We start from the raw sequence: 9,906 nt of genomic DNA on the forward strand, positions 1-9,906 counted from the left end.
AACTGGAATAGCAGGAAAGGCATATAAGCAAACAAACACGCTGACAAGCAAAAATAAATTGGCAATTTGGAACAGCAAATCTCGCTTACGGCCATACCAGGCTGAGAACGGTCGATCTCGTCTGATCTCGGAAGCTTAGCAGGGTCGGGCCTGGTTAGTACTTGGATGGGAGACCGCCTGGGAATACCAGGTGCTGTAAGCTTTAATTTTTTTTTTTTCTTTGCTTTCATGCTTAATTTAAGGATAAACATTTACCGTGGTGAATAAAGTGTGATAAAAGTTGAACTGGAATAGCAGGAAAGGCATATAAGCAAACAAACACGCTGACAAGCAAAAATAAATTGGCAATTTGGAACAGCAAATCTCGCTTACGGCCATCCCACTCTGAGAACGTTCGATCTCGTCTGATCTCGGAAGCTAAGCAGGGTCGGGCCTGGTCAGTACTTGGATGGGAGACCACTTGGCAATACCAGGGGCTGTAAGCTTTAATTTTTTTTTTCTTTGCTTTCATGCTTAATTTAGGGATGAACATCTACAGTGGTGGATAAAGTGTGATAAAAGTTTAACTGGAATAGCAGGAAAGGCATATAAGCAAACAAACACGCTGACAAGCAAAAATAAATTGGCAATTTGGAACAGCAAATCTCGCTTACGGCCATACCAGGCTGAGAACGGTCGATCTCGTCTGATCTCGGAAGCTTAGCAGGGTCGGGCCTGGTTAGTACTTGGATGGGAGACCGCCTGGGAATACCAGGTGCTGTAAGCTTAAATTTTTTTGTTCTTTGCTTTCATGCTTTATTTAGGGATGAACATCTACAGTGGTGGATAAAGTGTGATAAAAGTTGAACTGGAATAGCAGAAAAGGCATATAAGCAAACAAACACGCTGACAAGCAAAAATAAATTGGCAATTTGACAAAGCAACTCTCGCTTACAGCCATACCACTTTGAGAACGCTCAATCTCGTCTGATCTCAGAAGCTAAGCAGGGTCGGGCCTGGTCAGTACTTGGATGGGAGACCACTTGGCAATACCAGGGGCTGTAAGCTTTAATTTTTTTTTTCTTTGCTTTCATGCTTAATTTAGGGATGAACATCTACAGTGGTGGATAAAGTGTGATAAAAGTTGAACTGGAATAGCAGGAAAGGCATATAAGCAAACAAACACGCTGACAAGCAAAAATAAATTGGCAATTTGGAACAGCAAATCTCGCTTACGGCCATACCAGGCTGAGAACGGTCGATCTCGTCTGATCTCGGAAGCTTAGCAGGGTCGGGCCTGGTTAGTACTTGGATGGGAGACCGCCTGGGAATACCAGGTGCTGTAAGCTTAAATTTTTTTGTTCTTTGCTTTCATGCTTTATTTAGGGATGAACATCTACAGTGGTGGATAAAGTGTGATAAAAGTTGAACTGGAATAGCAGAAAAGGCATATAAGCAAACAAACACGCTGACAAGCAAAAATAAATTGGCAATTTGACAAAGCAACTCTCGCTTACAGCCATACCACTTTGAGAACGCTCAATCTCGTCTGATCTCGGAAGCTAAGCAGGGTCGGGCCTGGTTAGTACTTGCATGGGAGACCGCCTGGGACTACCAGGTGCTGTAAGCTTAAATTTTTTTTTCTTTGCTTTCATGCTTAATTTAAGGATGAACATTTACCGTGGTGGATAAAGTGTGATAAAAGTTGAACTGGAATAGCAGGAAAGGCATATTTAAGCAAACAAACATGCTGACAAGGAAAAATAAATTGGCAATTTGGAAGCGCGAATCTCGCTTACGGCCATACCACTCTGAGAATGCTCGATCTCGTCTGATCTCGGAAGCTAAGCAGGGTCGGGCCTGGTCAGTACTTGGATGGGAGACCGCCTGGGAATACCAGGTGCTGTAAGCTTTAATTTTTTTTTTCTTTGCTTTCATGCTTTATTCAGGGATGAACATCTACAGTGGTGGATAAAGTGTGATAAAAGTTGAACTGGAATAGCAGGAAAGGCATATAAGCAAACAAACACACTGACAAGCAAAAATAAATTGGCAATTTGGAAGAGCAAATCTCGCTTACGGCCATACCACTCTGAGAACGCTCGATATCGTCTGATCTCGGAAGCTAAGCAGGGTCGGGCCTGGTCAGTACTTGGATGGGAGACCGCCTGGGAATACCAGGTGCTGTAAGCCTAATTTTTTGTTTTGTTTTGTTTTCATGCTTCATTTAAAGATGAACATCTACTGTGGTGGATAAAGTGTGATAAAAGTTGAACTGGAATAGCAGAAAAGGCATATAAGCGAACAAACAAACTGAAAGGCAAAAATAAATTGGCAATTTGGAACAGCAACTCTTGCTAACGGCCATACCACTCTGAGAACGCTCGATCTCGTCTGATTTCGAAAGCTTAGCAGAGTCGGACGTGGTTAGTACTTGGATGGGAGACCGCCTGGGAATACCAGGTGCTGTAAGCTTTAATTTTTTTTTGTTTGGCTTTTATTTGCTTTCATGCTTTATTTAAAGATGAACATCTACTGTGGTGGATAAAGTGTGATAAAAGTTGAACTGGAATAGCAGCAAAGGAATATATATAATAAGCAAACCCTTCGCTATCTGTCCGGTGGTGGTGTAGCAGTTAATGTCTTGGTCTCTAATGTAAGACTTTCCTTGTTTGACTCTTACCTTTAGTTTCATATTGAACATAATAAGAAGTTTTTAAAAACAGAACAATGAAAGGTCATTAAAATTGGTTTCTGGTAAATCATGGTATATTAGTGCTGCAGGTGTTGGAGATGTGGTTCTTGTACCTGAGTCACTTCTCATAGACTTCTGGTTACTGAGAGAATGTACAGGACGGAGAAGTTTTGACCCTCTACCATTATGATCTAAGAGAAAACAGTGGTGTCCTAATTATAGAAAAGACAAGAGTCTAATAAGCAAATGCTTCTTTGCCTCTCCTGTGTTAGTGTAATGGTCAGTGAAGTGGTTGCTGCTATCTGACTCACCCGGTTCGATTCCTACCGCTTAGCTTTCCTTTAAATTGTTTAAAAAGTTTTAAAAGAACCAAAAAAGGTCCTAAAATTCAGGCTCTTGCAGGAGATCCTGTGGCTCAAATGGAAGCGCTTTGCCTCTGGATTGAGAGGTTGCTGGTTTAAACCCCCGCCAGGGCTCAAAGTTAAGAGTGTCGAAGGTTCTGCTGGTCAGGTATGGCTGCGTGGACGGTTGGATGTGAACGGTTTCCGATGGTGTATCCTGAAGCAGGGGGGCAATATCCGGGTATCTGCCCCCCCAGCGCTTGAGGATCTGAAAACAGAGGGTTATGAAGCAAAAACGTCCAAAAAAGTATCGACTTAGTTTTGCATATATAGGGAAAAAGTCTGCCAAAAACCTATCACCTTCACTTTTTCTGAGGCTGTGAAGCAGCAGGTCTTCACAGCCTTTGTTTACAGTCAACAACTCCTTTGCTCACCACACACTACTTTCCACACAGCCTACCCAGTATGGGGACAAGCCAGATTCGAACCAGCAACCTCTGAGCGCAGAGGTAAGGCTTTTATCACAAAGCCATCAAGTCCCACAACTCACCTTCTGTTTTTGGGGGGTTTATCCTTTGTTTCGTGCTTCAAAGCAAGTAATTCAGACCAGACAAAAACACAGACAGCAGGATTCGAACCCTGAACCCCACCAACAGCGAAATACCAGTCTTAACCCACTGAACCATCGGGAAGGACCGGCTGCGACGATTGTTTAGAGCAGTCCTATCTTTTCTTTCAATCCATCAAGACAAGAATATAATGCTAACGACAGAGGTAGGAAGCAAACCCATATCATGACTAGCAGGAACAAAGTAGGATTTGAATCCTGATTCATACCATTAGCAAGGCACCAGCATTAACCCACTGAACCATCAGGAAGGACAAGCTGGAAAGCTTGTTTAGAGCAGGTCTATATTTCTTTTCAACCCATTTAAAACAAAAATATATCGCTAAAAAAAATGTAGGAAGTGAATCCTGATCGCGACTGGCAGGCAGAAAGCAGGATTCGAACCCTGAACCCCACCAAAAGCAAGACATTTGATTTAACCCACTGAACCATCAGGGAAGACAGGCTGAGAGGTTTGTTTAGAGCAGGTCTATCTACCTTTGAACCATCAACACAATAATATAAAGCTAAAGAAAGATTTGGGAACATCACAACTAGCAGACAGAAAGCAGGACTGATGATGGTGGAATGGGCTGAGATGAGTAATGAGTGTGTGTCGAGTGTTAAGTCTAGGACGAGGCACCAGCCTTAATCCAATGAACCATGGAAGAGATCAGACTGGGAAGCATGTTTAGATGAGGCACAAACCTTAAACCACTGAGTGACAACTGCTGAAAAGCATGTGTGCTTTTTGGAGGGTTCATACTTTGTTTCATGCTAGCGAAAACATTCTGTGCATAGCCTTTTTTTGTACAGTGTGGGCGATTTAGAGCATGTGGGAAAGGCAACTGTGTGTAGAGCCATTCGTACAGTATGTCTGGCACTTAAACAGTTCTTACCCACGTTTTTACAGTTCCCTGCCCATAAACCTTTGCTTGTTATTAAAGACGAATTCCACAGAGTGGCAGGTTTGTCCTTTGTAGTAAAATCTATGACGCATATTTAATATTTAGTCATATTATTTATATCTATACATGTATTCATTATGCGCACACACTTCATACTTCCATAACTTTCTGTTTCAGGGTTTCCAAATGTAATTGGGTGCATTGCTGGCACTCACATTCCTATTAAAGCTCCACCAATAAATGAGGGAGACTATGTTAATAGGAAATCTATTTATAGTATCAATGTGCAGGTAACAACTTTTTTCCCTTCTTAAAATCATTAAAGTCATTACTTTTTCCACTAACCAGGTAATATGTGAGGCAACCCAAATCATTACCAATGTCGAGGCAAAATGGCCAGGATCTGTGCATGATGCCAGAATTTTCCGCGAGTCATCATTATGCCAGACATTTCAGCCAGCAGGGTATGTTTTGCTTTATACAATTGTTTTTTTTTCCTTTTTACTATATTTGTGTTATACACTTCAATCATTACAGGACAGTACAATTGTTACTTGCTGGAGGACAGAGGATACCCTTGTCTGCCCTATTTATTGACACCCTACCATGAACCTGAGCCTGGACCACAGACATGGTTTAAACTGGCTAACAGCCGAACACGGGCCAAGGTGGAGATGTCTATAGGGATCCTCAAATCTCGGTTTCAGTGTCTGCGTGGGTTAGTCCAGAGAGGGCATGTGACATTATAGTGGCTTGTGTTGTGCTTCACAATATTGCCCCTATAAGAGGAGAGAGCCACCCGCTTTGTATTGAGGAAGATGGCCCAGTGGAACACCTACAGATTTTAAAGGCCAACAGAGACGGAAGACTTTTGAGAGACAGGATCTGTCAAAATTACTTTTATAAATTTTTTTGCACTGGTCTGTCAGGCAGTTTATTTCTTTATTTCCTGAAAAACAATAAAAGTTAAATTCAATAAAATGTTTTTTTTAAATTGCTTTACACATACTACATACACACACACACACACACACACACACACACACACACACGCACGCACACACAAACATATTTTATATATATATATATATATATATATATATATATATATATATATATATATATATATATATATATATATATATATATACACACACATACATATATACACACACATACATATATACACACACACACACACACACACTCACACACTCACTCACACAACACTTTTAACATGCAACAGATTAATATTCAGACAAGTTGTCACCTTAAGGCGATGCTCCAGTAATTCAATTTCAAGTGCTGCTTTTTTAATGAGGAGCCTTTTCTCTTCCATTTGAAGCTGTATAACGTCCATCTCCATGTCACTTTTTCTTATTTGTTTTTGAAGATGGACCTTATACAGCTTCTTTGCTGGCATCTATTAAGGTGGAAAAAATTTAATAAATGAGATTGTTTGGTCAGACAATAAAATTCAATTATGGACACCTGGACACAAATTCTTACCCTGCTTAGATTGTGTGCTGAGGTTGAATGACCCTCATCTGTGGGCAAATCCCTAGGTATGTACTGTGAAAGGACAATGACAGTTTGTTACTCTATACATTATAATGGTATGCATCATACCTCAGTGGATCTACCAGCATTGTCCACTTCTGTCACAGCAGATGTGGTCTCTTTATTGTCATCTTTATCATCTTCATCCTACAGGAGAAATATTCAAGTATACATTATCTGACCAAAAAAAAAATATATCTAAAAGCAACTAAAGGTACCTGACAACAAATCACTTACAACTGTGACAGTGTTCTTTCTGGAGGGTCCAATAATACAATACGTCCATCAGTATCTATAAGAACACACAACCCATTAAATTCTCAATATTATCAAAGAAAATAATACATGAAAAGAGTAACATGTCAGACTAAGATCACAGTAGCCTATCCATCATATGCAGTTAAATAAAATAAGCCTACATAAAAATTAATCTTGTTCAAAAAGCCTTTAAGTGACAGAGAGAGTAATTTATTAGGACAAAAAATGAAAAAAATCATAGAGGTAAACTTACATTTCACCATTTTTTCACCATCACTTGTGGTGCATGGTGTGTGCGATGAACTGCCCCCTGGAATGCCAGCAACCACTGGTCGCCCTTTATTAAGGGACAGAGCCAGCTCCTCAGATGGGGTGAGGGGAGGTGGTGGTGGGCCCCCGCCAGTTAGACGGGCTTCAGTCTTCTTTCTATTAGCTACATGACAGAATGAATATACTATATACTGTTATAATAATAGTTCAGTAATTGTGTAATCAAATATTACCTTTTTGCAGAATGTTTTTGTGTTTTATTTTGACTTGGCTTAAAGTTCTTGTGGCTCCAGAAGGATTACACCTTATTAAATAAGAAATATACATTATTTTTTTAAACTAAAAAAATAAATGGCAGGAAAAGTAAATGCTTTCATAGTGATATAACATATTCAAAAGGATGTATAAGTCATACTTCATTATTTTGCATTATAATAAAACGGGAGCCAATACCAAATTTGTAATTTAATACACTCACGCATTTACTCTGTCCGTTATTTTTTGCCAAGCCAACTCTCTTGCTTTAGCCGATGCAGCTGTATTGCTTCTTTTTAATATTATTGGCTTAAACTCCTCATAAGCATGCATTAAAACCTCCAACTCCGCCTCTGTGAAATATGCAGCTATCTTTTTTTTGCTTTGAGTTTCCATGGTGACTCGTGAAATCAGCGATCCATTGAAAATGTCTTTATATATGCACCGTGCACGCACATTAACTCTGGGTAACCAGTTGGAGGTTGATTAAACTAACTCTTCTCAGGTGTTTTGGAACCGACATACTCATGGTATGCCTGTTTGGGGTAAATCAACCCAGAGGTTATGATTTATCAAATGGTAAGTTAACCAAGCTTTCTGGAATACCCCCCTGGAATCAAACTCTCAAACTCATCCTTGTGGAGACCCTGACATTAACCCACTAGGCTATCTATCTACAGTTAAAACCAGATATTTACATACACTTCAGAAAAAAACACAAAAACTTTTATTTCTTTACTGTCATACATTAAATCAGAGTAAACCTTTTCTGTTTTAAATCAAATTTTTTGCATTTGTTAAATGTCAGAATCGAGCGAGGGGGGATTTTTATGTATTTTTATTATCACTTTAATCAAATTCAGAAGTATACATACACTAAGATTATCGTGCCTTTAAACAAAAAAAAAAACTCCAGATGATTTCATTCTGAGCTTAAGAAGCCTCTGATAGGTTAATTGATTCCATTTGAGTTAATTGGTGGCACACCTGTGGATGCATATAAAGCCACACCTCAAATACCAAGACTTCTTTACTTTCACTTTAGTAAAAAAGTATAATCAGTACTTCAACTTTTACCCGAGTATTTTAAAACATGAGTATCTGTACTTCTACTTAAATAAAGGATGTGTGTATTTTTGCCACCTCTGGTTATGTCACACAACATAGCAAAGTCACACAGCCAGTTTGGATCTGACAGTTCAGACAAATGTTTTCCTTTACTCTGCATGAAAAGAGAAATATCTTCCCTAAGCTCAAAAAAATCATTTGAGGACTTTGCTCCTACTCAGCCACCGTACTTCTGTATGGTACGGCACGTCGCCAAGCTCCGAACCCATCTCCTGCAAGAACATTTGAAACTGACGATGATTTAGGCCACAAGCCCGAATGAAGTTCACTGTTTTCATGACTGTGGTCACTATATCATGCATCCCCAGCACCCTTCCACACAAAGCTTCTTGATGGATAATGCAATGATACGTTATCAGAGGCGTGTGACAGTTACTTTTTTTGCAGTTTCTCCTTCATTTGTCCAACAAAGCCCGCTTTTCCTCCACACATTGCAGGTACACCGTTTGTAGTTAATCCCACCAACTTTTCCCATGGCAATGCATTTTTACTTACGGACTTCCCCACCGCATCAAAAATGTCCCATGCATGGCAGCTACATCCAACAGCTCCTCAGTGACAGAAAGATCTGACTTGACGCCTCTGATAAACGCTGTATCCATGTTGTCTGTGCTTTCATCAAGAGCTAATGAAAAAGCTATGTAGCTGCGTGTCTCTTTGGCCAGCTGTGTTGCCAGGTTTCCTGCTAGTTCCTTATCTCGGTCCACGATGGTGTTTCTTGATAAACTGACATTTTTAAAAGTCTGTATCTGGTCAGGACACACCTGCTCACAGACCTTCAGCATGCACTGCTTCAAAAATGCACCCTCTGAAAAAAGACTTTGCAGCGCAGGCAATTTCTTCAGCCACAATAAAGCTAGTGTAAGAATTGTGCGTGGATACTTGTTAGATTTTTATCATGCCCAAACGAAACTTAATTCTTGGAGAGGTTTACCATACGACCTGTTATGCCCGTGGTGCCTTTCTGATATCAGGAAAGAAGAAATACACAGCACACAGAATGCAGCAAATGTTCTTCCTCTTCTGGTTTATTGCAGACACAGAACGTATATATATAAATATAAATATATATATATATATATATATATATATATATATATATATATATATATATATATATATATATATATATATATATATACACACACATACAGAGAAAAGGCTGTCCTAAACTTGTTTCCTGTTTAGACAAGAGGATATACTATACTATACACACGGAGATGTGTGAGCCCAGATCAGCACTCCCTGTTTACCTTACAGACTAGCATCGTAAATATTTTATAGACACTGAACAGACAAAGAAATGTGTGTGAAACAGTGTGAAAAACATCTTAACACTAACAATGGCCACTTTAAATAATTTATGATTTAGCATCACACACCAAAACATAGGATGTTCATCCAGGGAACAGAATCGGTGACATAAACTGCAAATGGAAAAGATAAAGACAAACAAAACATTTACATTTACATTTACATTTGTGGCATTAAGCAGACGCCCTTATTCAGAGCGACGTACAAAAGTGCTTTAAATCTCTAGTAATGAATAAATCTACACTGGTACGCAAGATTACAAATTAATATAAATATAACTCGAATTCTACAAACTTGGAAAGTGCTAATTTAGGTATTTCAGGAAGAGGTAGGTCTTCAGTCGTCGCTTGAAGATAATCAGGGACTATGCTGTACAGACATTTAGGGGAAGTTCATTCCACCACCTCGGTGCCAGAACAGAGAAAACATACAGATTCCATTTCATTATTTCCCAACATGCATATAATCCTTCATCATCACCACTCCAATCGAGGCCTTTATGGCCTGTCTTACCATCGTCATCAAACATGGCAACATACAAAGTACAATTCCAACAATCAATAAAAGAATCATTCCTAAAATAAAATAGTG

General features: G+C 39.4%; 1 long non-coding RNA gene across 1 annotated transcript; it reads right to left on the bottom strand.

The window, feature by feature from the left end:
- Window positions 1–6,333: 6,333 nt before the first annotated feature.
- On the bottom strand, window positions 6,334–7,226 carry LOC310730316. Its single transcript, XR_014534801.1, has 4 exons — window positions 7,097–7,226; window positions 6,852–6,922; window positions 6,602–6,781; window positions 6,334–6,382 (listed from the first exon to the last, which is right to left on the bottom strand). It is a non-coding gene; the product is annotated as an uncharacterized lncRNA (long non-coding RNA).
- Window positions 7,227–9,906: the final 2,680 nt, after the last annotated feature.

Source organism: Silurus aristotelis, assembly GCF_946808225.1.
Source record: "Silurus aristotelis genome assembly, chromosome: 8".
NCBI lineage: Eukaryota > Metazoa > Chordata > Actinopteri > Siluriformes > Siluridae > Silurus > Silurus aristotelis.